This window comes from Schistocerca cancellata, unplaced genomic scaffold (genome assembly GCF_023864275.1).
Source record: "Schistocerca cancellata isolate TAMUIC-IGC-003103 unplaced genomic scaffold, iqSchCanc2.1 HiC_scaffold_856, whole genome shotgun sequence".
NCBI classification, from domain to species: Eukaryota; Metazoa; Arthropoda; class Insecta; order Orthoptera; family Acrididae; genus Schistocerca; species Schistocerca cancellata.
Genome location: NW_026046867.1, coordinates 12,313 through 39,524, shown reverse-complemented (window position 1 = coordinate 39,524; position 27,212 = coordinate 12,313). Strand labels below are relative to the sequence as shown.

Below are 27,212 nucleotides of genomic sequence, written 5' to 3'. Positions count from 1 at the left end.
GAGGCGAGGAAGCCCACATCGCTACCAGTGGGCCCTCCAGCACGACACTGCCACACCCCGCACAGGCCCTCCGCTGAACACCAGGGACAAGATGCGTCCTCCGCTAGTGTCGAAGGCTGCACGCGCCCAGCGAATGACAGGGGGTGCAACGAGCAGCAGTGCGTCTAACACACGCGGCGGTGCGCCCGCCAATTCGGCCGTCACTCTGCTGGGACGCTGGGCGTGCCTCCCCGCGCCGTCCTCGAGGAACTGGCGGTTGCGGAAGGAAGCGCTTTCGTCAAATGCGGCCGAAAACTAACATTTTGTGTGTTGGGAGAAAAGCCGAACGCGAATTCTGCCGTGCTCCTACATTAGATGAGCGCCAACGGCCAAACCATGATGAATACACCGGTTCTCGTCCGATCACCGAAGTTAAGCATCATCGGGCCCGGCTAGTACTTGGATGGGTGACCGCCTGGGAAACCCGGGTGCTGCTGGCTCCCTTCCTGTTTTTTTTTTTGTTATGTCGCCAGCCCAATTTTGAAACTACCTTTCTGTTGTGACAAAGATGCTTCTTTAAGCCTTTTAAACTACTGTAATGGTACGAAAATGCAGTAATTAACTCAGTTTGAGGGAGAATGTGCTAACCAAGTTTGCCAAGAAGACTTTGAAAACGACAAAACAGTACGAATCGGCAGGTGATTTCTGAAATACGTCACCGCCTAATGTTGTGTAGGAGTGTAGAGTTCCAAATTTGATTTGTAACCACGAATTTATTCCTTAGTCGTCTCGTCTCGTCTCGTCTCGTCTCGTCCCGCAGACGTTTGTCGTGCTTGCGCTGTCATATGGACCACGACCCGAGCGGCAGCGAGCGGCAGTCGAGCAAAGTCGGGACAAGTCGGGACGGGGACAGGGACAGGGATGGGAATGGTGCGAATGCACTGCAAACTACGCAGACACCTGGTGTGAGGAGAGGCGAGGCGAGGCGAGGCGACGCGAGGCGACGCGAGGAAGCCCACATCGCTACCAGTGGGCCCTCCAGCACGACACTGCCACACCCCGCACAGGCCCTCCGCTGAACACCAGGGACAAGATGCGTCCTCCGCTAGTGTCGAAGGCTGCACGCGCCCAGCGAATGACAGGGGGTGCAACGAGCAGCAGTGCGTCTCACACACGCGGCGGTGCGCCCGCCAATTCGGCCGTCACTCTGCTGGGACGCCGGGCGCGCCTCCCCGCGCCGTCCTCGAGGAACTGGCGGTTGCGGAAGGAAGCGCTTTCGTCAAATGCGGCCGAAAACTAACATTTTGTGTGTTGGGAGAAAAGCCGAACGCGAATTCTGCCGTGCTCCTACATTAGATGAGCGCCAACGGCCATACCATGATGAATACACCGGTTTTCGTCCGATCACCGAAGTTAAGCATCATCGGGCCCGGCTAGTACTTGGATGGGTGACCGCCTGGGAAACCCGGGTGCTGTTGGCTCCCTTCCTGTTTTTTTTTTTTTTGTAATGTCGCCAGCCCAATTTTCAAACTACCTTTCTGTTGTGACAAAGATGCTTCCTTAAGCCTTTTAAACTACTGTAATGGTACGAAAATGCAGTAATTAACTCAGTTTGAGGGAGAATGTGCTAACCAAGTTTGCCAAGAAGACTTTGAAAACGACAAAACAGTACGAATCGGCAGGTGATTTCTGAAATACGTCACCGCCTATTGTTGTGTAGGAGTGTAGAGTTCCAAATTTGATTTGTAACCACGAATTTATTCCTTAGTCGTCTCGTCTCGTCTCGTCCCGCAGACGTTTGTCGTGCTTGCGCTGTCATATGGACTACGACCCGAGCGGCAGCGAGCGGCAGTCGAGCAAAGTCGGGACAAGTCGGGACGGGGACAGGGACAGGGATAGGAATGGTGCGAATGCACTGCAAACTTACGCAGACACCTGGTGTGAGGCGAGGCGAGGCGAGGCGAGGCGAGGAAGCCCACATCGCTACCAGTGGGCCCTCCAGCACGACACTGCCACACCCCGCACAGGCCCTCCGCTGAACACCAGGGACAAGATGCGTCCTCCGCTAGTGTCTAAGGCTGCACGCGCCCAGCGAATGACAGGGGGTGCAACGAGCAGCAGTGCGTCTCACACACGCGGCGGTGCGCCCGCCAATTCGGCCGTCACTCTGCTGGGACGCCGGGCGCGCCTCCCCGCGCCGTCCTCGAGCAACTGGCGGTTGCGGAAGGAAGCGCTTTCGTCAAATGCGGCCGAAAACTAACATTTTGTGTGTTGGGAGAAAAGCCGAACGCGAATTCTGCCGTGCTCCTACATTAGATGAGCGCCAACGGCCATACCATGATGAATACACCGGTTCTCGTCCGATCTCCGAAGTTAAGCATCATCGGGCCCTGCTAGTACTTGGATGGGTGACCGCCTGGGAAACCCGGGTGCTGTTGGCTCCCTTACTGTTTTTTTTTTTGTTATGTCGCCAGCCCAATTATCAAACTACCTTTCTGTTGTGACAAAGATGCTTCCTTAAGCCTTTTAAACTACTGTAATGGAACGAAAATGCAGTAATTAACTCAGTTTGAGGGAGAATGTGCTAACCAAGTTTGCCAAGAAGACTTTGAAAACGACAAAATAGTACGAATCGGCAGGTGATTTCTGAAATACGTCACCGCCTATTGATGTGTAGGTGTGTTGAGTTCCAAATTTGATTTGTAACCACGAATTTATTCCTTAGTCGTCTCGTCTCGTCTCGTCTCGTCCCGCAGACGTTTGTCGTGCTTGCGCTGTCATATGGACCACGACCCGAGCGGCAGCGAGCGGCAGTCGAGCAAAGTCGGGACAAGTCGGGACGGGGACAGGGACAGGGATAGGAATGGTGCGAATGCACTGCAAACTACGCAGACACCTGGTGTGAGGCGAGGCGAGGCGAGGCGTGGCGAGGCGAGGAAGCCCACATCGCTACCAGTGGGCCCTCCAGCACGACACTGCCACACCCCGCACAGGCCCTCCGCTGAACACCAGGGACAAGATGCGTCCTCCGCTAGTGTCGAAGGCTGCACGCGCCCAGCGAATGACAGGGGGTGCAACGAGCAGCAGTGCGTCTAACACACGCGGCGGTGCGCCCGCCAATTCGGCCGTCACTCTGCTGGGACCCTGGGCGTGCCTCCCCGCGCCGTCCTCGAGGAACTGGCGGTTGCGGAAGGAAGCGCTTTCGTCAAATGCGGCCGAAAACTAACATTTTGTGTGTTGGGAGAAAAGCCGAACGCGAATTCTGCCGTGCTCCTACATTAGATGAGCGCCAACGGCCAAACCATGATGAATACACCGGTTCTCGTCCGATCACCGAAGTTAAGCATCATCGGGCCCGGCTAGTACTTGGATGGGTGACCGCCTGGGAAACCCGGGTGCTGCTGGCTCCCTTCCTGTTTTTTTTTTTTGTTATGTCGCCAGCCCAATTTTCAAACTACCTTTCTGTTGTGACAAAGATGCTTCTTTAAGCCTTTTAAACTACTGTAATGGTACGAAAATGCAGTAATTAACTCAGTTTGAGGGAGAATGTGCTAACCAAGTTTGCCAAGAAGACTTTGAAAACGACAAAACAGTACGAATCGGCAGGTGATTTCTGAAATACGTCACCGCCTAATGTTGTGTAGGAGTGTAGAGTTCCAAATTTGATTTGTAACCACGAATTTATTCCTTAGTCGTCTCGTCTCGTCTCGTCTCGTCTCGTCCCGCAGACGTTTGTCGTGCTTGCGCTGTCATATGGACCACGACCCGAGCGGCAGCGAGCGGCAGTCGAGCAAAGTCGGGACAAGTCGGGACGGGGACAGGGACAGGGATGGGAATGGTGCGAATGCACTGCAAACTACGCAGACACCTGGTGTGAGGAGAGGCGAGGCGAGGCGAGGCGACGCGAGGCGACGCGAGGAAGCCCACATCGCTACCAGTGGGCCCTCCAGCACGACACTGCCACACCCCGCACAGGCCCTCCGCTGAACACCAGGGACAAGATGCGTCCTCCGCTAGTGTCGAAGGCTGCACGCGCCCAGCGAATGACAGGGGGTGCAACGAGCAGCAGTGCGTCTCACACACGCGGCGGTGCGCCCGCCAATTCGGCCGTCACTCTGCTGGGACGCCGGGCGCGCCTCCCCGCGCCGTCCTCGAGGAACTGGCGGTTGCGGAAGGAAGCGCTTTCGTCAAATGCGGCCGAAAACTAACATTTTGTGTGTTGGGAGAAAAGCCGAACGCGAATTCTGCCGTGCTCCTACATTAGATGAGCGCCAACGGCCATACCATGATGAATACACCGGTTTTCGTCCGATCACCGAAGTTAAGCATCATCGGGCCCGGCTAGTACTTGGATGGGTGACCGCCTGGGAAACCCGGGTGCTGTTGGCTCCCTTCCTGTTTTTTTTTTTTTTGTAATGTCGCCAGCCCAATTTTCAAACTACCTTTCTGTTGTGACAAAGATGCTTCCTTAAGCCTTTTAAACTACTGTAATGGTACGAAAATGCAGTAATTAACTCAGTTTGAGGGAGAATGTGCTAACCAAGTTTGCCAAGAAGACTTTGAAAACGACAAAACAGTACGAATCGGCAGGTGATTTCTGAAATACGTCACCGCCTATTGTTGTGTAGGAGTGTAGAGTTCCAAATTTGATTTGTAACCACGAATTTATTCCTTAGTCGTCTCGTCTCGTCTCGTCCCGCAGACGTTTGTCGTGCTTGCGCTGTCATATGGACTACGACCCGAGCGGCAGCGAGCGGCAGTCGAGCAAAGTCGGGACAAGTCGGGACGGGGACAGGGACAGGGATAGGAATGGTGCGAATGCACTGCAAACTTACGCAGACACCTGGTGTGAGGCGAGGCGAGGCGAGGCGAGGCGAGGAAGCCCACATCGCTACCAGTGGGCCCTCCAGCACGACACTGCCACACCCCGCACAGGCCCTCCGCTGAACACCAGGGACAAGATGCGTCCTCCGCTAGTGTCTAAGGCTGCACGCGCCCAGCGAATGACAGGGGGTGCAACGAGCAGCAGTGCGTCTCACACACGCGGCGGTGCGCCCGCCAATTCGGCCGTCACTCTGCTGGGACGCCGGGCGCGCCTCCCCGCGCCGTCCTCGAGCAACTGGCGGTTGCGGAAGGAAGCGCTTTCGTCAAATGCGGCCGAAAACTAACATTTTGTGTGTTGGGAGAAAAGCCGAACGCGAATTCTGCCGTGCTCCTACATTAGATGAGCGCCAACGGCCATACCATGATGAATACACCGGTTCTCGTCCGATCACCGAAGTTAAGCATCATCGGGCCCTGCTAGTACTTGGATGGGTGACCGCCTGGGAAACCCGGGTGCTGTTGGCTCCCTTACTGTTTTTTTTTTTTGTTATGTCGCCAGCCCAATTATCAAACTACCTTTCTGTTGTGACAAAGATGCTTCCTTAAGCCTTTTAAACTACTGTAATGGAACGAAAATGCAGTAATTAACTCAGTTTGAGGGAGAATGTGCTAACCAAGTTTGCCAAGAAGACTTTGAAAACGACAAAATAGTACGAATCGGCAGGTGATTTCTGAAATACGTCACCGCCTATTGATGTGTAGGTGTGTTGAGTTCCAAATTTGATTTGTAACCACGAATTTATTCCTTAGTCGTCTCGTCTCGTCTCGTCTCGTCCCGCAGACGTTTGTCGTGCTTGCGCTGTCATATGGACCACGACCCGAGCGGCAGCGAGCGGCAGTCGAGCAAAGTCGGGACAAGTCGGGACGGGGACAGGGACAGGGATAGGAATGGTGCGAATGCACTGCAAACTACGCAGACACCTGGTGTGAGGCGAGGCGAGGCGAGGCGTGGCGAGGCGAGGAAGCCCACATCGCTACCAGTGGGCCCTCCAGCACGACACTGCCACACCCCGCACAGGCCCTCCGCTGAACACCAGGGACAAGATGCGTCCTCCGCTAGTGTCGAAGGCTGCACGCGCCCAGCGAATGACAGGGGGTGCAACGAGCAGCAGTGCGTCTAACACACGCGGCGGTGCGCCCGCCAATTCGGCCGTCACTCTGCTGGGACGCTGGGCGTGCCTCCCCGCGCCGTCCTCGAGGAACTGGCGGTTGCGGAAGGAAGCGCTTTCGTCAAATGCGGCCGAAAACTAACATTTTGTGTGTTGGGAGAAAAGCCGAACGCGAATTCTGCCGTGCTCCTACATTAGATGAGCGCCAACGGCCAAACCATGATGAATACACCGGTTCTCGTCCGATCACCGAAGTTAAGCATCATCGGGCCCGGCTAGTACTTGGATGGGTGACCGCCTGGGAAACCCGGGTGCTGCTGGCTCCCTTCCTGTTTTTTTTTTTTGTTATGTCGCCAGCCCAATTTTCAAACTACCTTTCTGTTGTGACAAAGATGCTTCTTTAAGCCTTTTAAACTACTGTAATGGTACGAAAATGCAGTAATTAACTCAGTTTGAGGGAGAATGTGCTAACCAAGTTTGCCAAGAAGACTTTGAAAACGACAAAACAGTACGAATCGGCAGGTGATTTCTGAAATACGTCACCGCCTATTGTTGTGTAGGAGTGTAGAGTTCCAAATTTGATTTGTAACCACGAATTTATTCCTTAGTCGTCTCGTCTCGTCTCGTCCCGCAGACGTTTGTCGTGCTTGCGCTGTCATATGGACTACGACCCGAGCGGCAGCGAGCGGCAGTCGAGCAAAGTCGGGACAAGTCGGGACGGGGACAGGGACAGGGATAGGAATGGTGCGAATGCACTGCAAACTACGCAGACACCTGGTGTGAGGCGAGGCGAGGCGAGGCGTGGCGAGGCGAGGAAGCCCACATCGCTACCAGTGGGCCCTCCAGCACGACACTGCCACACCCCGCACAGGCCCTCCGCTGAACACCAGGGACAAGATGCGTCCTCCGCTAGTGTCGAAGGCTGCACGCGCCCAGCGAATGACAGGGGGTGCAACGAGCAGCAGTGCGTCTAACACACGCGGCGGTGCGCCCGCCAATTCGGCCGTCACTCTGCTGGGACCCTGGGCGTGCCTCCCCGCGCCGTCCTCGAGGAACTGGCGGTTGCGGAAGGAAGCGCTTTCGTCAAATGCGGCCGAAAACTAACATTTTGTGTGTTGGGAGAAAAGCCGAACGCGAATTCTGCCGTGCTCCTACATTAGATGAGCGCCAACGGCCAAACCATGATGAATACACCGGTTCTCGTCCGATCACCGAAGTTAAGCATCATCGGGCCCGGCTAGTACTTGGATGGGTGACCGCCTGGGAAACCCGGGTGCTGCTGGCTCCCTTCCTGTTTTTTTTTTTTGTTATGTCGCCAGCCCAATTTTCAAACTACCTTTCTGTTGTGACAAAGATGCTTCTTTAAGCCTTTTAAACTACTGTAATGGTACGAAAATGCAGTAATTAACTCAGTTTGAGGGAGAATGTGCTAACCAAGTTTGCCAAGAAGACTTTGAAAACGACAAAACAGTACGAATCGGCAGGTGATTTCTGAAATACGTCACCGCCTAATGTTGTGTAGGAGTGTAGAGTTCCAAATTTGATTTGTAACCACGAATTTATTCCTTAGTCGTCTCGTCTCGTCTCGTCTCGTCTCGTCCCGCAGACGTTTGTCGTGCTTGCGCTGTCATATGGACCACGACCCGAGCGGCAGCGAGCGGCAGTCGAGCAAAGTCGGGACAAGTCGGGACGGGGACAGGGACAGGGATGGGAATGGTGCGAATGCACTGCAAACTACGCAGACACCTGGTGTGAGGAGAGGCGAGGCGAGGCGAGGCGACGCGAGGCGACGCGAGGAAGCCCACATCGCTACCAGTGGGCCCTCCAGCACGACACTGCCACACCCCGCACAGGCCCTCCGCTGAACACCAGGGACAAGATGCGTCCTCCGCTAGTGTCGAAGGCTGCACGCGCCCAGCGAATGACAGGGGGTGCAACGAGCAGCAGTGCGTCTCACACACGCGGCGGTGCGCCCGCCAATTCGGCCGTCACTCTGCTGGGACGCCGGGCGCGCCTCCCCGCGCCGTCCTCGAGGAACTGGCGGTTGCGGAAGGAAGCGCTTTCGTCAAATGCGGCCGAAAACTAACATTTTGTGTGTTGGGAGAAAAGCCGAACGCGAATTCTGCCGTGCTCCTACATTAGATGAGCGCCAACGGCCATACCATGATGAATACACCGGTTTTCGTCCGATCACCGAAGTGAAGCATCATCGGGCCCCGCTAGTACTTGGATGGGTGACCGCCTGGGAAACCCGGGTGCTGTTGGCTCCCTTCCTGTTTTTTTTTTTTTTGTAATGTCGCCAGCCCAATTTTCAAACTACCTTTCTGTTGTGACAAAGATGCTTCCTTAAGCCTTTTAAACTACTGTAATGGTACGAAAATGCAGTAATTAACTCAGTTTGAGGGAGAATGTGCTAACCAAGTTTGCCAAGAAGACTTTGAAAACGACAAAACAGTACGAATCGGCAGGTGATTTCTGAAATACGTCACCGCCTATTGTTGTGTAGGAGTGTAGAGTTCCAAATTTGATTTGTAACCACGAATTTATTCCTTAGTCGTCTCGTCTCGTCTCGTCCCGCAGACGTTTGTCGTGCTTGCGCTGTCATATGGACTACGACCCGAGCGGCAGCGAGCGGCAGTCGAGCAAAGTCGGGACAAGTCGGGACGGGGACAGGGACAGGGATAGGAATGGTGCGAATGCACTGCAAACTTACGCAGACACCTGGTGTGAGGCGAGGCGAGGCGAGGCGAGGCGAGGAAGCCCACATCGCTACCAGTGGGCCCTCCAGCACGACACTGCCACACCCCGCACAGGCCCTCCGCTGAACACCAGGGACAAGATGCGTCCTCCGCTAGTGTCTAAGGCTGCACGCGCCCAGCGAATGACAGGGGGTGCAACGAGCAGCAGTGCGTCTCACACACGCGGCGGTGCGCCCGCCAATTCGGCCGTCACTCTGCTGGGACGCCGGGCGCGCCTCCCCGCGCCGTCCTCGAGCAACTGGCGGTTGCGGAAGGAAGCGCTTTCGTCAAATGCGGCCGAAAACTAACATTTTGTGTGTTGGGAGAAAAGCCGAACGCGAATTCTGCCGTGCTCCTACATTAGATGAGCGCCAACGGCCATACCATGATGAATACACCGGTTCTCGTCCGATCACCGAAGTTAAGCATCATCGGGCCCTGCTAGTACTTGGATGGGTGACCGCCTGGGAAACCCGGGTGCTGTTGGCTCCCTTACTGTTTTTTTTTTTTGTTATGTCGCCAGCCCAATTATCAAACTACCTTTCTGTTGTGACAAAGATGCTTCCTTAAGCCTTTTAAACTACTGTAATGGAACGAAAATGCAGTAATTAACTCAGTTTGAGGGAGAATGTGCTAACCAAGTTTGCCAAGAAGACTTTGAAAACGACAAAATAGTACGAATCGGCAGGTGATTTCTGAAATACGTCACCGCCTATTGATGTGTAGGTGTGTTGAGTTCCAAATTTGATTTGTAACCACGAATTTATTCCTTAGTCGTCTCGTCTCGTCTCGTCTCGTCCCGCAGACGTTTGTCGTGCTTGCGCTGTCATATGGACCACGACCCGAGCGGCAGCGAGCGGCAGTCGAGCAAAGTCGGGACAAGTCGGGACGGGGACAGGGACAGGGATAGGAATGGTGCGAATGCACTGCAAACTACGCAGACACCTGGTGTGAGGCGAGGCGAGGCGAGGCGTGGCGAGGCGAGGAAGCCCACATCGCTACCAGTGGGCCCTCCAGCACGACACTGCCACACCCCGCACAGGCCCTCCGCTGAACACCAGGGACAAGATGCGTCCTCCGCTAGTGTCGAAGGCTGCACGCGCCCAGCGAATGACAGGGGGTGCAACGAGCAGCAGTGCGTCTAACACACGCGGCGGTGCGCCCGCCAATTCGGCCGTCACTCTGCTGGGACGCTGGGCGTGCCTCCCCGCGCCGTCCTCGAGGAACTGGCGGTTGCGGAAGGAAGCGCTTTCGTCAAATGCGGCCGAAAACTAACATTTTGTGTGTTGGGAGAAAAGCCGAACGCGAATTCTGCCGTGCTCCTACATTAGATGAGCGCCAACGGCCAAACCATGATGAATACACCGGTTCTCGTCCGATCACCGAAGTTAAGCATCATCGGGCCCGGCTAGTACTTGGATGGGTGACCGCCTGGGAAACCCGGGTGCTGCTGGCTCCCTTCCTGTTTTTTTTTTTTGTTATGTCGCCAGCCCAATTTTCAAACTACCTTTCTGTTGTGACAAAGATGCTTCTTTAAGCCTTTTAAACTACTGTAATGGTACGAAAATGCAGTAATTAACTCAGTTTGAGGGAGAATGTGCTAACCAAGTTTGCCAAGAAGACTTTGAAAACGACAAAACAGTACGAATCGGCAGGTGATTTCTGAAATACGTCACCGCCTATTGTTGTGTAGGAGTGTAGAGTTCCAAATTTGATTTGTAACCACGAATTTATTCCTTAGTCGTCTCGTCTCGTCTCGTCCCGCAGACGTTTGTCGTGCTTGCGCTGTCATATGGACTACGACCCGAGCGGCAGCGAGCGGCAGTCGAGCAAAGTCGGGACAAGTCGGGACGGGGACAGGGACAGGGATAGGAATGGTGCGAATGCACTGCAAACTACGCAGACACCTGGTGTGAGGCGAGGCGAGGCGAGGCGTGGCGAGGCGAGGAAGCCCACATCGCTACCAGTGGGCCCTCCAGCACGACACTGCCACACCCCGCACAGGCCCTCCGCTGAACACCAGGGACAAGATGCGTCCTCCGCTAGTGTCGAAGGCTGCACGCGCCCAGCGAATGACAGGGGGTGCAACGAGCAGCAGTGCGTCTAACACACGCGGCGGTGCGCCCGCCAATTCGGCCGTCACTCTGCTGGGACCCTGGGCGTGCCTCCCCGCGCCGTCCTCGAGGAACTGGCGGTTGCGGAAGGAAGCGCTTTCGTCAAATGCGGCCGAAAACTAACATTTTGTGTGTTGGGAGAAAAGCCGAACGCGAATTCTGCCGTGCTCCTACATTAGATGAGCGCCAACGGCCAAACCATGATGAATACACCGGTTCTCGTCCGATCACCGAAGTTAAGCATCATCGGGCCCGGCTAGTACTTGGATGGGTGACCGCCTGGGAAACCCGGGTGCTGCTGGCTCCCTTCCTGTTTTTTTTTTTTGTTATGTCGCCAGCCCAATTTTCAAACTACCTTTCTGTTGTGACAAAGATGCTTCTTTAAGCCTTTTAAACTACTGTAATGGTACGAAAATGCAGTAATTAACTCAGTTTGAGGGAGAATGTGCTAACCAAGTTTGCCAAGAAGACTTTGAAAACGACAAAACAGTACGAATCGGCAGGTGATTTCTGAAATACGTCACCGCCTAATGTTGTGTAGGAGTGTAGAGTTCCAAATTTGATTTGTAACCACGAATTTATTCCTTAGTCGTCTCGTCTCGTCTCGTCTCGTCTCGTCCCGCAGACGTTTGTCGTGCTTGCGCTGTCATATGGACCACGACCCGAGCGGCAGCGAGCGGCAGTCGAGCAAAGTCGGGACAAGTCGGGACGGGGACAGGGACAGGGATGGGAATGGTGCGAATGCACTGCAAACTACGCAGACACCTGGTGTGAGGAGAGGCGAGGCGAGGCGAGGCGACGCGAGGCGACGCGAGGAAGCCCACATCGCTACCAGTGGGCCCTCCAGCACGACACTGCCACACCCCGCACAGGCCCTCCGCTGAACACCAGGGACAAGATGCGTCCTCCGCTAGTGTCGAAGGCTGCACGCGCCCAGCGAATGACAGGGGGTGCAACGAGCAGCAGTGCGTCTCACACACGCGGCGGTGCGCCCGCCAATTCGGCCGTCACTCTGCTGGGACGCCGGGCGCGCCTCCCCGCGCCGTCCTCGAGGAACTGGCGGTTGCGGAAGGAAGCGCTTTCGTCAAATGCGGCCGAAAACTAACATTTTGTGTGTTGGGAGAAAAGCCGAACGCGAATTCTGCCGTGCTCCTACATTAGATGAGCGCCAACGGCCATACCATGATGAATACACCGGTTTTCGTCCGATCACCGAAGTGAAGCATCATCGGGCCCCGCTAGTACTTGGATGGGTGACCGCCTGGGAAACCCGGGTGCTGTTGGCTCCCTTCCTGTTTTTTTTTTTTTTTGTAATGTCGCCAGCCCAATTTTCAAACTACCTTTCTGTTGTGACAAAGATGCTTCCTTAAGCCTTTTAAACTACTGTAATGGTACGAAAATGCAGTAATTAACTCAGTTTGAGGGAGAATGTGCTAACCAAGTTTGCCAAGAAGACTTTGAAAACGACAAAACAGTACGAATCGGCAGGTGATTTCTGAAATACGTCACCGCCTATTGTTGTGTAGGAGTGTAGAGTTCCAAATTTGATTTGTAACCACGAATTTATTCCTTAGTCGTCTCGTCTCGTCTCGTCCCGCAGACGTTTGTCGTGCTTGCGCTGTCATATGGACTACGACCCGAGCGGCAGCGAGCGGCAGTCGAGCAAAGTCGGGACAAGTCGGGACGGGGACAGGGACAGGGATAGGAATGGTGCGAATGCACTGCAAACTTACGCAGACACCTGGTGTGAGGCGAGGCGAGGCGAGGCGAGGCGAGGAAGCCCACATCGCTACCAGTGGGCCCTCCAGCACGACACTGCCACACCCCGCACAGGCCCTCCGCTGAACACCAGGGACAAGATGCGTCCTCCGCTAGTGTCTAAGGCTGCACGCGCCCAGCGAATGACAGGGGGTGCAACGAGCAGCAGTGCGTCTCACACACGCGGCGGTGCGCCCGCCAATTCGGCCGTCACTCTGCTGGGACGCCGGGCGCGCCTCCCCGCGCCGTCCTCGAGCAACTGGCGGTTGCGGAAGGAAGCGCTTTCGTCAAATGCGGCCGAAAACTAACATTTTGTGTGTTGGGAGAAAAGCCGAACGCGAATTCTGCCGTGCTCCTACATTAGATGAGCGCCAACGGCCATACCATGATGAATACACCGGTTCTCGTCCGATCACCGAAGTTAAGCATCATCGGGCCCTGCTAGTACTTGGATGGGTGACCGCCTGGGAAACCCGGGTGCTGTTGGCTCCCTTACTGTTTTTTTTTTTTGTTATGTCGCCAGCCCAATTATCAAACTACCTTTCTGTTGTGACAAAGATGCTTCCTTAAGCCTTTTAAACTACTGTAATGGAACGAAAATGCAGTAATTAACTCAGTTTGAGGGAGAATGTGCTAACCAAGTTTGCCAAGAAGACTTTGAAAACGACAAAATAGTACGAATCGGCAGGTGATTTCTGAAATACGTCACCGCCTATTGATGTGTAGGTGTGTTGAGTTCCAAATTTGATTTGTAACCACGAATTTATTCCTTAGTCGTCTCGTCTCGTCTCGTCTCGTCCCGCAGACGTTTGTCGTGCTTGCGCTGTCATATGGACCACGACCCGAGCGGCAGCGAGCGGCAGTCGAGCAAAGTCGGGACAAGTCGGGACGGGGACAGGGACAGGGATAGGAATGGTGCGAATGCACTGCAAACTACGCAGACACCTGGTGTGAGGCGAGGCGAGGCGAGGCGTGGCGAGGCGAGGAAGCCCACATCGCTACCAGTGGGCCCTCCAGCACGACACTGCCACACCCCGCACAGGCCCTCCGCTGAACACCAGGGACAAGATGCGTCCTCCGCTAGTGTCGAAGGCTGCACGCGCCCAGCGAATGACAGGGGGTGCAACGAGCAGCAGTGCGTCTAACACACGCGGCGGTGCGCCCGCCAATTCGGCCGTCACTCTGCTGGGACGCTGGGCGTGCCTCCCCGCGCCGTCCTCGAGGAACTGGCGGTTGCGGAAGGAAGCGCTTTCGTCAAATGCGGCCGAAAACTAACATTTTGTGTGTTGGGAGAAAAGCCGAACGCGAATTCTGCCGTGCTCCTACATTAGATGAGCGCCAACGGCCAAACCATGATGAATACACCGGTTCTCGTCCGATCACCGAAGTTAAGCATCATCGGGCCCGGCTAGTACTTGGATGGGTGACCGCCTGGGAAACCCGGGTGCTGCTGGCTCCCTTCCTGTTTTTTTTTTTTGTTATGTCGCCAGCCCAATTTTCAAACTACCTTTCTGTTGTGACAAAGATGCTTCTTTAAGCCTTTTAAACTACTGTAATGGTACGAAAATGCAGTAATTAACTCAGTTTGAGGGAGAATGTGCTAACCAAGTTTGCCAAGAAGACTTTGAAAACGACAAAACAGTACGAATCGGCAGGTGATTTCTGAAATACGTCACCGCCTATTGTTGTGTAGGAGTGTAGAGTTCCAAATTTGATTTGTAACCACGAATTTATTCCTTAGTCGTCTCGTCTCGTCTCGTCCCGCAGACGTTTGTCGTGCTTGCGCTGTCATATGGACTACGACCCGAGCGGCAGCGAGCGGCAGTCGAGCAAAGTCGGGACAAGTCGGGACGGGGACAGGGACAGGGATAGGAATGGTGCGAATGCACTGCAAACTACGCAGACACCTGGTGTGAGGCGAGGCGAGGCGAGGCGTGGCGAGGCGAGGAAGCCCACATCGCTACCAGTGGGCCCTCCAGCACGACACTGCCACACCCCGCACAGGCCCTCCGCTGAACACCAGGGACAAGATGCGTCCTCCGCTAGTGTCGAAGGCTGCACGCGCCCAGCGAATGACAGGGGGTGCAACGAGCAGCAGTGCGTCTAACACACGCGGCGGTGCGCCCGCCAATTCGGCCGTCACTCTGCTGGGACCCTGGGCGTGCCTCCCCGCGCCGTCCTCGAGGAACTGGCGGTTGCGGAAGGAAGCGCTTTCGTCAAATGCGGCCGAAAACTAACATTTTGTGTGTTGGGAGAAAAGCCGAACGCGAATTCTGCCGTGCTCCTACATTAGATGAGCGCCAACGGCCAAACCATGATGAATACACCGGTTCTCGTCCGATCACCGAAGTTAAGCATCATCGGGCCCGGCTAGTACTTGGATGGGTGACCGCCTGGGAAACCCGGGTGCTGCTGGCTCCCTTCCTGTTTTTTTTTTTTGTTATGTCGCCAGCCCAATTTTCAAACTACCTTTCTGTTGTGACAAAGATGCTTCTTTAAGCCTTTTAAACTACTGTAATGGTACGAAAATGCAGTAATTAACTCAGTTTGAGGGAGAATGTGCTAACCAAGTTTGCCAAGAAGACTTTGAAAACGACAAAACAGTACGAATCGGCAGGTGATTTCTGAAATACGTCACCGCCTAATGTTGTGTAGGAGTGTAGAGTTCCAAATTTGATTTGTAACCACGAATTTATTCCTTAGTCGTCTCGTCTCGTCTCGTCTCGTCTCGTCCCGCAGACGTTTGTCGTGCTTGCGCTGTCATATGGACCACGACCCGAGCGGCAGCGAGCGGCAGTCGAGCAAAGTCGGGACAAGTCGGGACGGGGACAGGGACAGGGATGGGAATGGTGCGAATGCACTGCAAACTACGCAGACACCTGGTGTGAGGAGAGGCGAGGCGAGGCGAGGCGACGCGAGGCGACGCGAGGAAGCCCACATCGCTACCAGTGGGCCCTCCAGCACGACACTGCCACACCCCGCACAGGCCCTCCGCTGAACACCAGGGACAAGATGCGTCCTCCGCTAGTGTCGAAGGCTGCACGCGCCCAGCGAATGACAGGGGGTGCAACGAGCAGCAGTGCGTCTCACACACGCGGCGGTGCGCCCGCCAATTCGGCCGTCACTCTGCTGGGACGCCGGGCGCGCCTCCCCGCGCCGTCCTCGAGGAACTGGCGGTTGCGGAAGGAAGCGCTTTCGTCAAATGCGGCCGAAAACTAACATTTTGTGTGTTGGGAGAAAAGCCGAACGCGAATTCTGCCGTGCTCCTACATTAGATGAGCGCCAACGGCCATACCATGATGAATACACCGGTTTTCGTCCGATCACCGAAGTGAAGCATCATCGGGCCCCGCTAGTACTTGGATGGGTGACCGCCTGGGAAACCCGGGTGCTGTTGGCTCCCTTCCTGTTTTTTTTTTTTTGTAATGTCGCCAGCCCAATTTTCAAACTACCTTTCTGTTGTGACAAAGATGCTTCCTTAAGCCTTTTAAACTACTGTAATGGTACGAAAATGCAGTAATTAACTCAGTTTGAGGGAGAATGTGCTAACCAAGTTTGCCAAGAAGACTTTGAAAACGACAAAACAGTACGAATCGGCAGGTGATTTCTGAAATACGTCACCGCCTATTGTTGTGTAGGAGTGTAGAGTTCCAAATTTGATTTGTAACCACGAATTTATTCCTTAGTCGTCTCGTCTCGTCTCGTCCCGCAGACGTTTGTCGTGCTTGCGCTGTCATATGGACTACGACCCGAGCGGCAGCGAGCGGCAGTCGAGCAAAGTCGGGACAAGTCGGGACGGGGACAGGGACAGGGATAGGAATGGTGCGAATGCACTGCAAACTTACGCAGACACCTGGTGTGAGGCGAGGCGAGGCGAGGCGAGGCGAGGAAGCCCACATCGCTACCAGTGGGCCCTCCAGCACGACACTGCCACACCCCGCACAGGCCCTCCGCTGAACACCAGGGACAAGATGCGTCCTCCGCTAGTGTCTAAGGCTGCACGCGCCCAGCGAATGACAGGGGGTGCAACGAGCAGCAGTGCGTCTCACACACGCGGCGGTGCGCCCGCCAATTCGGCCGTCACTCTGCTGGGACGCCGGGCGCGCCTCCCCGCGCCGTCCTCGAGCAACTGGCGGTTGCGGAAGGAAGCGCTTTCGTCAAATGCGGCCGAAAACTAACATTTTGTGTGTTGGGAGAAAAGCCGAACGCGAATTCTGCCGTGCTCCTACATTAGATGAGCGCCAACGGCCATACCATGATGAATACACCGGTTCTCGTCCGATCACCGAAGTTAAGCATCATCGGGCCCTGCTAGTACTTGGATGGGTGACCGCCTGGGAAACCCGGGTGCTGTTGGCTCCCTTACTGTTTTTTTTTTTTGTTATGTCGCCAGCCCAATTATCAAACTACCTTTCTGTTGTGACAAAGATGCTTCCTTAAGCCTTTTAAACTACTGTAATGGAACGAAAATGCAGTAATTAACTCAGTTTGAGGGAGAATGTGCTAACCAAGTTTGCCAAGAAGACTTTGAAAACGACAAAATAGTACGAATCGGCAGGTGATTTCTGAAATACGTAACCGCCTATTGATGTGTAGGTGTGTTGAGTTCCAAATTTGATTTGTAACCACGAATTTATTCCTTAGTCGTCTCGTCTCGTCTCGTCTCGTCCCGCAGACGTTTGTCGTGCTTGCGCTGTCATATGGACCACGACCCGAGCGGCAGCGAGCGGCAGTCGAGCAAAGTCGGGACAAGTCGGGACGGGGACAGGGACAGGGATAGGAATGGTGCGAATGCACTGCAAACTACGCAGACACCTGGTGTGAGGCGAGGCGAGGCGAGGCGTGGCGAGGCGAGGAAGCCCACATCGCTACCAGTGGGCCCTCCAGCACGACACTGCCACACCCCGCACAGGCCCTCCGCTGAACACCAGGGACAAGATGCGTCCTCCGCTAGTGTCGAAGGCTGCACGCGCCCAGCGAATGACAGGGGGTGCAACGAGCAGCAGTGCGTCTAACACACGCGGCGGTGCGCCCGCCAATTCGGCCGTCACTCTGCTGGGACGCTGGGCGTGCCTCCCCGCGCCGTCCTCGAGGAACTGGCGGTTGCGGAAGGAAGCGCTTTCGTCAAATGCGGCCGAAAACTAACATTTTGTGTGTTGGGAGAAAAGCCGAACGCGAATTCTGCCGTGCTCCTACATTAGATGAGCGCCAACGGCCAAACCATGATGAATACACCGGTTCTCGTCCGATCACCGAAGTTAAGCATCATCGGGCCCGGCTAGTACTTGGATGGGTGACCGCCTGGGAAACCCGGGTGCTGCTGGCTCCCTTCCTGTTTTTTTTTTTTGTTATGTCGCCAGCCCAATTTTCAAACTACCTTTCTGTTGTGACAAAGATGCTTCTTTAAGCCTTTTAAACTACTGTAATGGTACGAAAATGCAGTAATTAACTCAGTTTGAGGGAGAATGTGCTAACCAAGTTTGCCAAGAAGACTTTGAAAACGACAAAACAGTACGAATCGGCAGGTGATTTCTGAAATACGTCACCGCCTAATGTTGTGTAGGAGTGTAGAGTTCCAAATTTGATTTGTAACCACGAATTTATTCCTTAGTCGTCTCGTCTCGTCTCGTCTCGTCTCGTCCCGCAGACGTTTGTCGTGCTTGCGCTGTCATATGGACCACGACCCGAGCGGCAGCGAGCGGCAGTCGAGCAAAGTCGGGACAAGTCGGGACGGGGACAGGGACAGGGATGGGAATGGTGCGAATGCACTGCAAACTACGCAGACACCTGGTGTGAGGAGAGGCGAGGCGAGGCGAGGCGACGCGAGGCGACGCGAGGAAGCCCACATCGCTACCAGTGGGCCCTCCAGCACGACACTGCCACACCCCGCACAGGCCCTCCGCTGAACACCAGGGACAAGATGCGTCCTCCGCTAGTGTCGAAGGCTGCACGCGCCCAGCGAATGACAGGGGGTGCAACGAGCAGCAGTGCGTCTCACACACGCGGCGGTGCGCCCGCCAATTCGGCCGTCACTCTGCTGGGACGCCGGGCGCGCCTCCCCGCGCCGTCCTCGAGGAACTGGCGGTTGCGGAAGGAAGCGCTTTCGTCAAATGCGGCCGAAAACTAACATTTTGTGTGTTGGGAGACAAGCCGAATGCGAATTCTGCCGTGCTCCTACATTAGATGAGCGCCAACGGCCATACCATGATGAATACACCGGTTTTCGTCCGATCACCGAAGTTAAGCATCATCGGGCCCGGCTAGTACTTGGATGGGTGACCGCCTGGGAAACCCGGGTGCTGTTGGCTCCCTTCCTGTTTTTTTTTTTTTTGTAATGTCGCCAGCCCAATTTTCAAACTACCTTTCTGTTGTGACAAAGATGCTTCCTTAAGCCTTTTAAACTACTGTAATGGTACGAAAATGCAGTAATTAACTCAGTTTGAGGGAGAATGTGCTAACCAAGTTTGCCAAGAAGACTTTGAAAACGACAAAACAGTACGAATCGGCAGGTGATTTCTGAAATACGTCACCGCCTATTGTTGTGTAGGAGTGTAGAGTTCCAAATTTGATTTGTAACCACGAATTTATTCCTTAGTCGTCTCGTCTCGTCTCGTCTCGTCCCGCAGACGTTTGTCGTGCTTGCGCTGTCATATGGACTACGACCCGAGCGGCAGCGAGCGGCAGTCGAGCAAAGTCGGGACAAGTCGGGACGGGGACAGGGACAGGGATAGGAATGGTGCGAATGCACTGCAAACTTACGCAGACACCTGGTGTGAGGCGAGGCGAGGCGAGGCGAGGCGAGGAAGCCCACATCGCTACCAGTGGGCCCTCCAGCACGACACTGCCACACCCCGCACAGGCCCTCCGCTGAACACCAGGGACAAGATGCGTCCTCCGCTAGTGTCTAAGGCTGCACGCGCCCAGCGAATGACAGGGGGTGCAACGAGCAGCAGTGCGTCTCACACACGCGGCGGTGCGCCCGCCAATTCGGCCGTCACTCTGCTGGGACGCCGGGCGCGCCTCCCCGCGCCGTCCTCGAGCAACTGGCGGTTGCGGAAGGAAGCGCGTTCGTCAAATGCGGCCGAAAACTAACATTTTGTGTGTTGGGAGAAAAGCCGAACGCGAATTCTGCCGTGCTCCTACATTAGATGAGCGCCAACGGCCATACCATGATGAATACACCGGTTCTCGTCCGATCACCGAAGTTAAGCATCATCGGGCCCTGCTAGTACTTGGATGGGTGACCGCCTGGGAAACCCGGGTGCTGTTGGCTCCCTTACTGTTTTTTTTTTTTTGTTATGTCGCCAGCCCAATTATCAAACTACCTTTCTGTTGTGACAAAGATGCTTCCTTAAGCCTTTTAAACTACTGTAATGGAACGAAAATGCAGTAATTAACTCAGTTTGAGGGAGAATGTGCTAACCAAGTTTGCCAAGAAGACTTTGAAAACGACAAAATAGTACGAATCGGCAGGTGATTTCTGAAATACGTCACCGCCTATTGATGTGTAGGTGTGTTGAGTTCCAAATTTGATTTGTAACCACGAATTTATTCCTTAGTCGTCTCGTCTCGTCTCGTCTCGTCCCGCAGACGTTTGTCGTGCTTGCGCTGTCATATGGACCACGACCCGAGCGGCAGCGAGCGGCAGTCGAGCAAAGTCGGGACAAGTCGGGACGGGGACAGGGACAGGGATAGGAATGGTGCGAATGCACTGCAAACTACGCAGACACCTGGTCTGAGGCGAGGCGAGGCGAGGCGTGGCGAGGCGAGGAAGCCCACATCGCTACCAGTGGGCCCTCCAGCACGACACTGCCACACCCCGCACAGGCCCTCCGCTGAACACCAGGGACAAGATGCGTCCTCCGCTAGTGTCGAAGGCTGCACGCGCCCAGCGAATGACAGGGGGTGCAACGAGCAGCAGTGCGTCTAACACACGCGGCGGTGCGCCCGCCAATTCGGCCGTCACTCTGCTGGGACGCTGGGCGTGCCTCCCCGCGCCGTCCTCGAGGAACTGGCGGTTGCGGAAGGAAGCGCTTTCGTCAAATGCGGCCGAAAACTAACATTTTGTGTGTTGGGAGAAAAGCCGAACGCGAATTCTGCCGTGCTCCTACATTAGATGAGCGCCAACGGCCAAACCATGATGAATACACCGGTTCTCGTCCGATCACCGAAGTTAAGCATCATCGGGCCCGGCTAGTACTTGGATGGGTGACCGCCTGGGAAACCCGGGTGCTGCTGGCTCCCTTCCTGTTTTTTTTTTTTGTTATGTCGCCAGCCCAATTTTCAAACTACCTTTCTGTTGTGACAAAGATGCTTCTTTAAGCCTTTTAAACTACTGTAATGGTACGAAAATGCAGTAATTAACTCAGTTTGAGGGAGAATGTGCTAACCAAGTTTGCCAAGAAGACTTTGAAAACGACAAAACAGTACGAATCGGCAGGTGATTTCTGAAATACGTCACCGCCTAATGTTGTGTAGGAGTGTAGAGTTCCAAATTTGATTTGTAACCACGAATTTATTCCTTAGTCGTCTCGTCTCGTCTCGTCTCGTCTCGTCCCGCAGACGTTTGTCGTGCTTGCGCTGTCATATGGACCACGACCCGAGCGGCAGCGAGCGGCAGTCGAGCAAAGTCGGGACAAGTCGGGACGGGGACAGGGACAGGGATGGGAATGGTGCGAATGCACTGCAAACTACGCAGACACCTGGTGTGAGGAGAGGCGAGGCGAGGCGAGGCGACGCGAGGCGACGCGAGGAAGCCCACATCGCTACCAGTGGGCCCTCCAGCACGACACTGCCACACCCCGCACAGGCCCTCCGCTGAACACCAGGGACAAGATGCGTCCTCCGCTAGTGTCGAAGGCTGCACGCGCCCAGCGAATGACAGGGGGTGCAACGAGCAGCAGTGCGTCTCACACACGCGGCGGTGCGCCCGCCAATTCGGCCGTCACTCTGCTGGGACGCCGGGCGCGCCTCCCCGCGCCGTCCTCGAGGAACTGGCGGTTGCGGAAGGAAGCGCTTTCGTCAAATGCGGCCGAAAACTAACATTTTGTGTGTTGGGAGACAAGCCGAATGCGAATTCTGCCGTGCTCCTACATTAGATGAGCGCCAACGGCCATACCATGATGAATACACCGGTTTTCGTCCGATCACCGAAGTTAAGCATCATCGGGCCCGGCTAGTACTTGGATGGGTGACCGCCTGGGAAACCCGGGTGCTGTTGGCTCCCTTCCTGTTTTTTTTTTTTTTGTAATGTCGCCAGCCCAATTTTCAAACTACCTTTCTGTTGTGACAAAGATGCTTCCTTAAGCCTTTTAAACTACTGTAATGGTACGAAAATGCAGTAATTAACTCAGTTTGAGGGAGAATGTGCTAACCAAGTTTGCCAAGAAGACTTTGAAAACGACAAAACAGTACGAATCGGCAGGTGATTTCTGAAATACGTCACCGCCTATTGTTGTGTAGGAGTGTAGAGTTCCAAATTTGATTTGTAACCACGAATTTATTCCTTAGTCGTCTCGTCTCGTCTCGTCTCGTCCCGCAGACGTTTGTCGTGCTTGCGCTGTCATATGGACTACGACCCGAGCGGCAGCGAGCGGCAGTCGAGCAAAGTCGGGACAAGTCGGGACGGGGACAGGGACAGGGATAGGAATGGTGCGAATGCACTGCAAACTTACGCAGACACCTGGTGTGAGGCGAGGCGAGGCGAGGCGAGGCGAGGAAGCCCACATCGCTACCAGTGGGCCCTCCAGCACGACACTGCCACACCCCGCACAGGCCCTCCGCTGAACACCAGGGACAAGATGCGTCCTCCGCTAGTGTCTAAGGCTGCACGCGCCCAGCGAATGACAGGGGGTGCAACGAGCAGCAGTGCGTCTCACACACGCGGCGGTGCGCCCGCCAATTCGGCCGTCACTCTGCTGGGTCGCCGGGCGCGCCTCCCCGCGCCGTCCTCGAGCAACTGGCGGTTGCGGAAGGAAGCGCTTTCGTCAAATGCGGCCGAAAACTAACATTTTGTGTGTTGGGAGAAAAGCCGAACGCGAATTCTGCCGTGCTCCTACATTAGATGAGCGCCAACGGCCATACCATGATGAATACACCGGTTCTCGTCCGATCACCGAAGTTAAGCATCATCGGGCCCGGCTAGTACTTGGATGGGTGACCGCCTGGGAAACCCGGGTGCTGTTGGCTCCCTTACTGTTTTTTTTTTGTTATGTCGCCAGCCCAATTTTCAAACTACCTTTCTGTTGTGACAAAGGTGCTTCCTTTAGCCTTTTAAACTACTGTAATGGAACGAAAATGCAGTAATTAACTCAGTTTGAGGGAGAATGTGCTAACCAAGTTTGCCAAGAAGACTTTGAAAACGACAAAATAGTACGAATCGGCAGGTGATTTCTGAAATACGTCACCGCCTATTGATGTGTAGGTGTGTTGAGTTCCAAATTTGATTTGTAACCACGAATTTATTCCTTAGTCGTCTCGTCTCGTCTCGTCTCGTCCCGCAGACGTTTGTCGTGCTTGCGCTGTCATATGGACCACGACCCGAGCGGCAGCGAGCGGCAGTCGAGCAAAGTCGGGACAAGTCGGGACGGGGACAGGGACAGGGATAGGAATGGTGCGAATGCACTGCAAACTACGCAGACACCTGGTGTGAGGCGAGGCGAGGCGAGGCGTGGCGAGGCGAGGAAGCCCACATCGCTACCAGTGGGCCCTCCAGCACGACACTGCCACACCCCGCACAGGCCCTCCGCTGAACACCAGGGACAAGATGCGTCCTCCGCTAGTGTCGAAGGCTGCACGCGCCCAGCGAATGACAGGGGGTGCAACGAGCAGCAGTGCGTCTCACACACGCGGCGGTGCGCCCGCCAATTCGGCCGTCACTCTGCTGGGACGCCGGGCGCGCCTCCCCGCGCCGTCCTCGAGGAACTGGCGGTTGCGGAAGGAAGCGCTTTCGTCAAATGCGGCCGAAAACTAACATTTTGTGTGTTGGGAGAAAAGCCGAACGCGAATTCTGCCGTGCTCCTACATTAGATGAGCGCCAACGGCCATACCATGATGAATACACCGGTTTTCGTCCGATCACCGAAGTTAAGCATCATCGGGCCCGGCTAGTACTTGGATGGGTGACCGCCTGGGAAACCCGGGTGCTGTTGGCTCCCTTCCTGTTTTTTTTTTTTTGTAATGTCGCCAGCCCAATTTTCAAACTACCTTTCTGTTGTGACAAAGATGCTTCCTTAAGCCTTTTAAACTACTGTAATGGTACGAAAATGCAGTAATTAACTCAGTTTGAGGGAGAATGTGCTAACCAAGTTTGCCAAGAAGACTTTGAAAACGACAAAACAGTACGAATCGGCAGGTGATTTCTGAAATACGTCACCGCCTATTGTTGTGTAGGAGTGTAGAGTTCCAAATTTGATTTGTAACCACGAATTTATTCCTTAGTCGTCTCGTCTCGTCTCGTCCCGCAGACGTTTGTCGTGCTTGCGCTGTCATATGGACTACGACCCGAGCGGCAGCGAGCGGCAGTCGAGCAAAGTCGGGACAAGTCGGGACGGGGACAGGGACAGGGATAGGAATGGTGCGAATGCACTGCAAACTTACGCAGACACCTGGTGTGAGGCGAGGCGAGGCGAGGCGAGGCGAGGAAGCCCACATCGCTACCAGTGGGCCCTCCAGCACGACACTGCCACACCCCGCACAGGCCCTCCGCTGAACACCAGGGACAAGATGCGTCCTCCGCTAGTGTCTAAGGCTGCACGCGCCCAGCGAATGACAGGGGGTGCAACGAGCAGCAGTGCGTCTCACACACGCGGCGGTGCGCCCGCCAATTCGGCCGTCACTCTGCTGGGACGCCGGGCGCGCCTCCCCGCGCCGTCCTCGAGCAACTGGCGGTTGCGGAAGGAAGCGCTTTCGTCAAATGCGGCCGAAAACTAACATTTTGTGTGTTGGGAGAAAAGCCGAACGCGAATTCTGCCGTGCTCCTACATTAGATGAGCGCCAACGGCCATACCATGATGAATACACCGGTTTTCGTCCGATCACCGAAGTTAAGCATCATCGGGCCCGGCTAGTACTTGGATGGGTGACCGCCTGGGAAACCCGGGTGCTGTTGGCTCCCTTCCTGTTTTTTTTTTTTTTGTAATGTCGCCAGCCCAATTTTCAAACTACCTTTCTGTTGTGACAAAGATGCTTCCTTAAGCCTTTTAAACTACTGTAATGGTACGAAAATGCAGTAATTAACTCAGTTTGAGGGAGAATGTGCTAACCAAGTTTGCCAAGAAGACTTTGAAAACGACAAAACAGTACGAATCGGCAGGTGATTTCTGAAATACGTCACCGCCTATTGTTGTGTAGGAGTGTAGAGTTCCAAATTTGATTTGTAACCACGAATTTATTCCTTAGTCGTCTCGTCTCGTCTCGTCTCGTCCCGCAGACGTTTGTCGTGCTTGCGCTGTCATATGGACTACGACCCGAGCGGCAGCGAGCGGCAGTCGAGCAAAGTCGGGACAAGTCGGGACGGGGACAGGGACAGGGATAGGAATGGTGCGAATGCACTGCAAACTTACGCAGACACCTGGTGTGAGGCGAGGCGAGGCGAGGCGAGGCGAGGAAGCCCACATCGCTACCAGTGGGCCCTCCAGCACGACACTGCCACACCCCGCACAGGCCCTCCGCTGAACACCAGGGACAAGATGCGTCCTCCGCTAGTGTCTAAGGCTGCACGCGCCCAGCGAATGACAGGGGGTGCAACGAGCAGCAGTGCGTCTCACACACGCGGCGGTGCGCCCGCCAATTCGGCCGTCACTCTGCTGGGTCGCCGGGCGCGCCTCCCCGCGCCGTCCTCGAGCAACTGGCGGTTGCGGAAGGAAGCGCTTTCGTCAAATGCGGCCGAAAACTAACATTTTGTGTGTTGGGAGAAAAGCCGAACGCGAATTCTGCCGTGCTCCTACATTAGATGAGCGCCAACGGCCATACCATGATGAATACACCGGTTCTCGTCCGATCACCGAAGTTAAGCATCATCGGGCCCGGCTAGTACTTGGATGGGTGACCGCCTGGGAAACCCGGGTGCTGTTGGCTCCCTTACTGTTTTTTTTTTGTTATGTCGCCAGCCCAATTTTCAAACTACCTTTCTGTTGTGACAAAGGTGCTTCCTTAAGCCTTTTAAACTACTGTAATGGAACGAAAATGCAGTAATTAACTCAGTTTGAGGGAGAATGTGCTAACCAAGTTTGCCAAGAAGACTTTGAAAACGACAAAATAGTACGAATCGGCAGGTGATTTCTGAAATACGTCACCGCCTATTGATGTGTAGGTGTGTTGAGTTCCAAATTTGATTTGTAACCACGAATTTATTCCTTAGTCGTCTCGTCTCGTCTCGTCTCGTCCCGCAGACGTTTGTCGTGCTTGCGCTGTCATATGGACCACGACCCGAGCGGCAGCGAGCGGCAGTCGAGCAAAGTCGGGACAAGTCGGGACGGGGACAGGGACAGGGATAGGAATGGTGCGAATGCACTGCAAACTACGCAGACACCTGGTGTGAGGCGAGGCGAGGCGAGGCGTGGCGAGGCGAGGAAGCCCACATCGCTACCAGTGGGCCCTCCAGCACGACACTGCCACACCCCGCACAGGCCCTCCGCTGAACACCAGGGACAAGATGCGTCCTCCGCTAGTGTCGAAGGCTGCACGCGCCCAGCGAATGACAGGGGGTGCAACGAGCAGCAGTGCGTCTAACACACGCGGCGGCGCGCCCGCCAATTCGGCCGTCACTCTGCTGGGACGCTGGGCGTGCCTCCCCGCGCCGTCCTCGAGGAACTGGCGGTTGCGGAAGGAAGCGCTTTCGTCAAATGCGGCCGAAAACTAACATTTTGTGTGTTGGGAGAAAAGCCGAACGCGAATTCTGCCGTGCTCCTACATTAGATGAGCGCCAACGGCCAAACCATGATGAATACACCGGTTCTCGTCCGATCACCGAAGTTAAGCATCATCGGGCCCGGCTAGTACTTGGATGGGTGACCGCCTGGGAAACCCGGGTGCTGCTGGCTCCCTTCCTGTTTTTTTTTTTTGTAATGTCGCCAGCCCAATTTTCAAACTACCTTTCTGTTGTGACAAAGATGCTTCTTTAAGCCTTTTAAACTACTGTAATGGTACGAAAATGCAGTAATTAACTCAGTTTGAGGGAGAATGTGCTAACCAAGTTTGCCAAGAAGACTTTGAAAACGACAAAACAGTACGAATCGGCAGGTGATTTCTGAAATACGTCACCGCCTAATGTTGTGTAGGAGTGTAGAGTTCCAAATTTGATTTGTAACCACGAATTTATTCCTTAGTCGTCTCGTCTCGTCTCGTCTCGTCTCGTCCCGCAGACGTTTGTCGTGCTTGCGCTGTCATATGGACCACGACCCGAGCGGCAGCGAGCGGCAGTCGAGCAAAGTCGGGACAAGTCGGGACGGGGACAGGGACAGGGATAGGAATGGTGCGAATGCACTGCAAACTTACGCAGACACCTGGTGTGAGGCGAGGCGAGGCGAGGCGAGGCGAGGAAGCCCACATCGCTACCAGTGGGCCCTCCAGCACGACACTGCCACACCCCGCACAGGCCCTCCGCTGAACACCAGGGACAAGATGCGTCC

The 27,212-nt window shown here is 54.9% G+C and overlaps 28 non-coding genes across 28 annotated transcripts; all 28 read left to right on the top strand.

The window, feature by feature from the left end:
- Positions 1-360: 360 nt before the first annotated feature.
- On the top strand, positions 361-479 carry LOC126147365 (5S ribosomal RNA). Its single transcript, XR_007530214.1, has one exon. It is a non-coding gene; the product is annotated as a 5S ribosomal RNA (ribosomal RNA).
- Positions 480-1,341: 862 nt separating this feature from the next.
- On the top strand, positions 1,342-1,460 carry LOC126147400 (5S ribosomal RNA). The gene has a single exon (XR_007530248.1). It is a non-coding gene; the product is annotated as a 5S ribosomal RNA (ribosomal RNA).
- An 841-nt stretch (positions 1,461-2,301) lies between these two features.
- On the top strand, positions 2,302-2,420 carry LOC126147377 (5S ribosomal RNA). The gene has a single exon (XR_007530225.1). It is a non-coding gene; the product is annotated as a 5S ribosomal RNA (ribosomal RNA).
- An 847-nt stretch (positions 2,421-3,267) lies between these two features.
- On the top strand, positions 3,268-3,386 carry LOC126147364 (5S ribosomal RNA). The gene has a single exon (XR_007530213.1). It is a non-coding gene; the product is annotated as a 5S ribosomal RNA (ribosomal RNA).
- Positions 3,387-4,249: 863 nt separating this feature from the next.
- Positions 4,250-4,368, top strand: LOC126147399 (5S ribosomal RNA). Its single transcript, XR_007530247.1, has one exon. It is a non-coding gene; the product is annotated as a 5S ribosomal RNA (ribosomal RNA).
- Positions 4,369-5,209: 841 nt separating this feature from the next.
- Positions 5,210-5,328, top strand: LOC126147425 (5S ribosomal RNA). The gene has a single exon (XR_007530270.1). It is a non-coding gene; the product is annotated as a 5S ribosomal RNA (ribosomal RNA).
- An 848-nt stretch (positions 5,329-6,176) lies between these two features.
- Positions 6,177-6,295, top strand: LOC126147363 (5S ribosomal RNA). Its single transcript, XR_007530212.1, has one exon. It is a non-coding gene; the product is annotated as a 5S ribosomal RNA (ribosomal RNA).
- Positions 6,296-7,138: 843 nt separating this feature from the next.
- LOC126147361 (5S ribosomal RNA) lies at positions 7,139-7,257 on the top strand. Its single transcript, XR_007530210.1, has one exon. It is a non-coding gene; the product is annotated as a 5S ribosomal RNA (ribosomal RNA).
- Positions 7,258-8,120: 863 nt separating this feature from the next.
- On the top strand, positions 8,121-8,239 carry LOC126147382 (5S ribosomal RNA). The gene has a single exon (XR_007530230.1). It is a non-coding gene; the product is annotated as a 5S ribosomal RNA (ribosomal RNA).
- Positions 8,240-9,080: 841 nt separating this feature from the next.
- Positions 9,081-9,199, top strand: LOC126147424 (5S ribosomal RNA). Its single transcript, XR_007530269.1, has one exon. It is a non-coding gene; the product is annotated as a 5S ribosomal RNA (ribosomal RNA).
- Positions 9,200-10,047: 848 nt separating this feature from the next.
- On the top strand, positions 10,048-10,166 carry LOC126147360 (5S ribosomal RNA). The gene has a single exon (XR_007530209.1). It is a non-coding gene; the product is annotated as a 5S ribosomal RNA (ribosomal RNA).
- An 843-nt stretch (positions 10,167-11,009) lies between these two features.
- Positions 11,010-11,128, top strand: LOC126147359 (5S ribosomal RNA). Its single transcript, XR_007530208.1, has one exon. It is a non-coding gene; the product is annotated as a 5S ribosomal RNA (ribosomal RNA).
- An 863-nt stretch (positions 11,129-11,991) lies between these two features.
- Positions 11,992-12,110, top strand: LOC126147381 (5S ribosomal RNA). The gene has a single exon (XR_007530229.1). It is a non-coding gene; the product is annotated as a 5S ribosomal RNA (ribosomal RNA).
- Positions 12,111-12,952: 842 nt separating this feature from the next.
- On the top strand, positions 12,953-13,071 carry LOC126147423 (5S ribosomal RNA). Its single transcript, XR_007530268.1, has one exon. It is a non-coding gene; the product is annotated as a 5S ribosomal RNA (ribosomal RNA).
- An 848-nt stretch (positions 13,072-13,919) lies between these two features.
- Positions 13,920-14,038, top strand: LOC126147357 (5S ribosomal RNA). Its single transcript, XR_007530207.1, has one exon. It is a non-coding gene; the product is annotated as a 5S ribosomal RNA (ribosomal RNA).
- Positions 14,039-14,881: 843 nt separating this feature from the next.
- On the top strand, positions 14,882-15,000 carry LOC126147356 (5S ribosomal RNA). The gene has a single exon (XR_007530206.1). It is a non-coding gene; the product is annotated as a 5S ribosomal RNA (ribosomal RNA).
- An 863-nt stretch (positions 15,001-15,863) lies between these two features.
- Positions 15,864-15,982, top strand: LOC126147380 (5S ribosomal RNA). The gene has a single exon (XR_007530228.1). It is a non-coding gene; the product is annotated as a 5S ribosomal RNA (ribosomal RNA).
- Positions 15,983-16,822: 840 nt separating this feature from the next.
- LOC126147420 (5S ribosomal RNA) lies at positions 16,823-16,941 on the top strand. The gene has a single exon (XR_007530267.1). It is a non-coding gene; the product is annotated as a 5S ribosomal RNA (ribosomal RNA).
- An 848-nt stretch (positions 16,942-17,789) lies between these two features.
- Positions 17,790-17,908, top strand: LOC126147355 (5S ribosomal RNA). Its single transcript, XR_007530205.1, has one exon. It is a non-coding gene; the product is annotated as a 5S ribosomal RNA (ribosomal RNA).
- An 863-nt stretch (positions 17,909-18,771) lies between these two features.
- On the top strand, positions 18,772-18,890 carry LOC126147398 (5S ribosomal RNA). The gene has a single exon (XR_007530246.1). It is a non-coding gene; the product is annotated as a 5S ribosomal RNA (ribosomal RNA).
- An 846-nt stretch (positions 18,891-19,736) lies between these two features.
- On the top strand, positions 19,737-19,855 carry LOC126147419 (5S ribosomal RNA). Its single transcript, XR_007530266.1, has one exon. It is a non-coding gene; the product is annotated as a 5S ribosomal RNA (ribosomal RNA).
- Positions 19,856-20,704: 849 nt separating this feature from the next.
- On the top strand, positions 20,705-20,823 carry LOC126147354 (5S ribosomal RNA). The gene has a single exon (XR_007530204.1). It is a non-coding gene; the product is annotated as a 5S ribosomal RNA (ribosomal RNA).
- An 863-nt stretch (positions 20,824-21,686) lies between these two features.
- On the top strand, positions 21,687-21,805 carry LOC126147397 (5S ribosomal RNA). The gene has a single exon (XR_007530245.1). It is a non-coding gene; the product is annotated as a 5S ribosomal RNA (ribosomal RNA).
- Positions 21,806-22,651: 846 nt separating this feature from the next.
- Positions 22,652-22,770, top strand: LOC126147350 (5S ribosomal RNA). Its single transcript, XR_007530200.1, has one exon. It is a non-coding gene; the product is annotated as a 5S ribosomal RNA (ribosomal RNA).
- An 846-nt stretch (positions 22,771-23,616) lies between these two features.
- Positions 23,617-23,735, top strand: LOC126147396 (5S ribosomal RNA). The gene has a single exon (XR_007530244.1). It is a non-coding gene; the product is annotated as a 5S ribosomal RNA (ribosomal RNA).
- Positions 23,736-24,575: 840 nt separating this feature from the next.
- On the top strand, positions 24,576-24,694 carry LOC126147395 (5S ribosomal RNA). The gene has a single exon (XR_007530243.1). It is a non-coding gene; the product is annotated as a 5S ribosomal RNA (ribosomal RNA).
- An 846-nt stretch (positions 24,695-25,540) lies between these two features.
- LOC126147426 (5S ribosomal RNA) lies at positions 25,541-25,659 on the top strand. The gene has a single exon (XR_007530271.1). It is a non-coding gene; the product is annotated as a 5S ribosomal RNA (ribosomal RNA).
- An 846-nt stretch (positions 25,660-26,505) lies between these two features.
- On the top strand, positions 26,506-26,624 carry LOC126147353 (5S ribosomal RNA). The gene has a single exon (XR_007530203.1). It is a non-coding gene; the product is annotated as a 5S ribosomal RNA (ribosomal RNA).
- Positions 26,625-27,212: the final 588 nt, after the last annotated feature.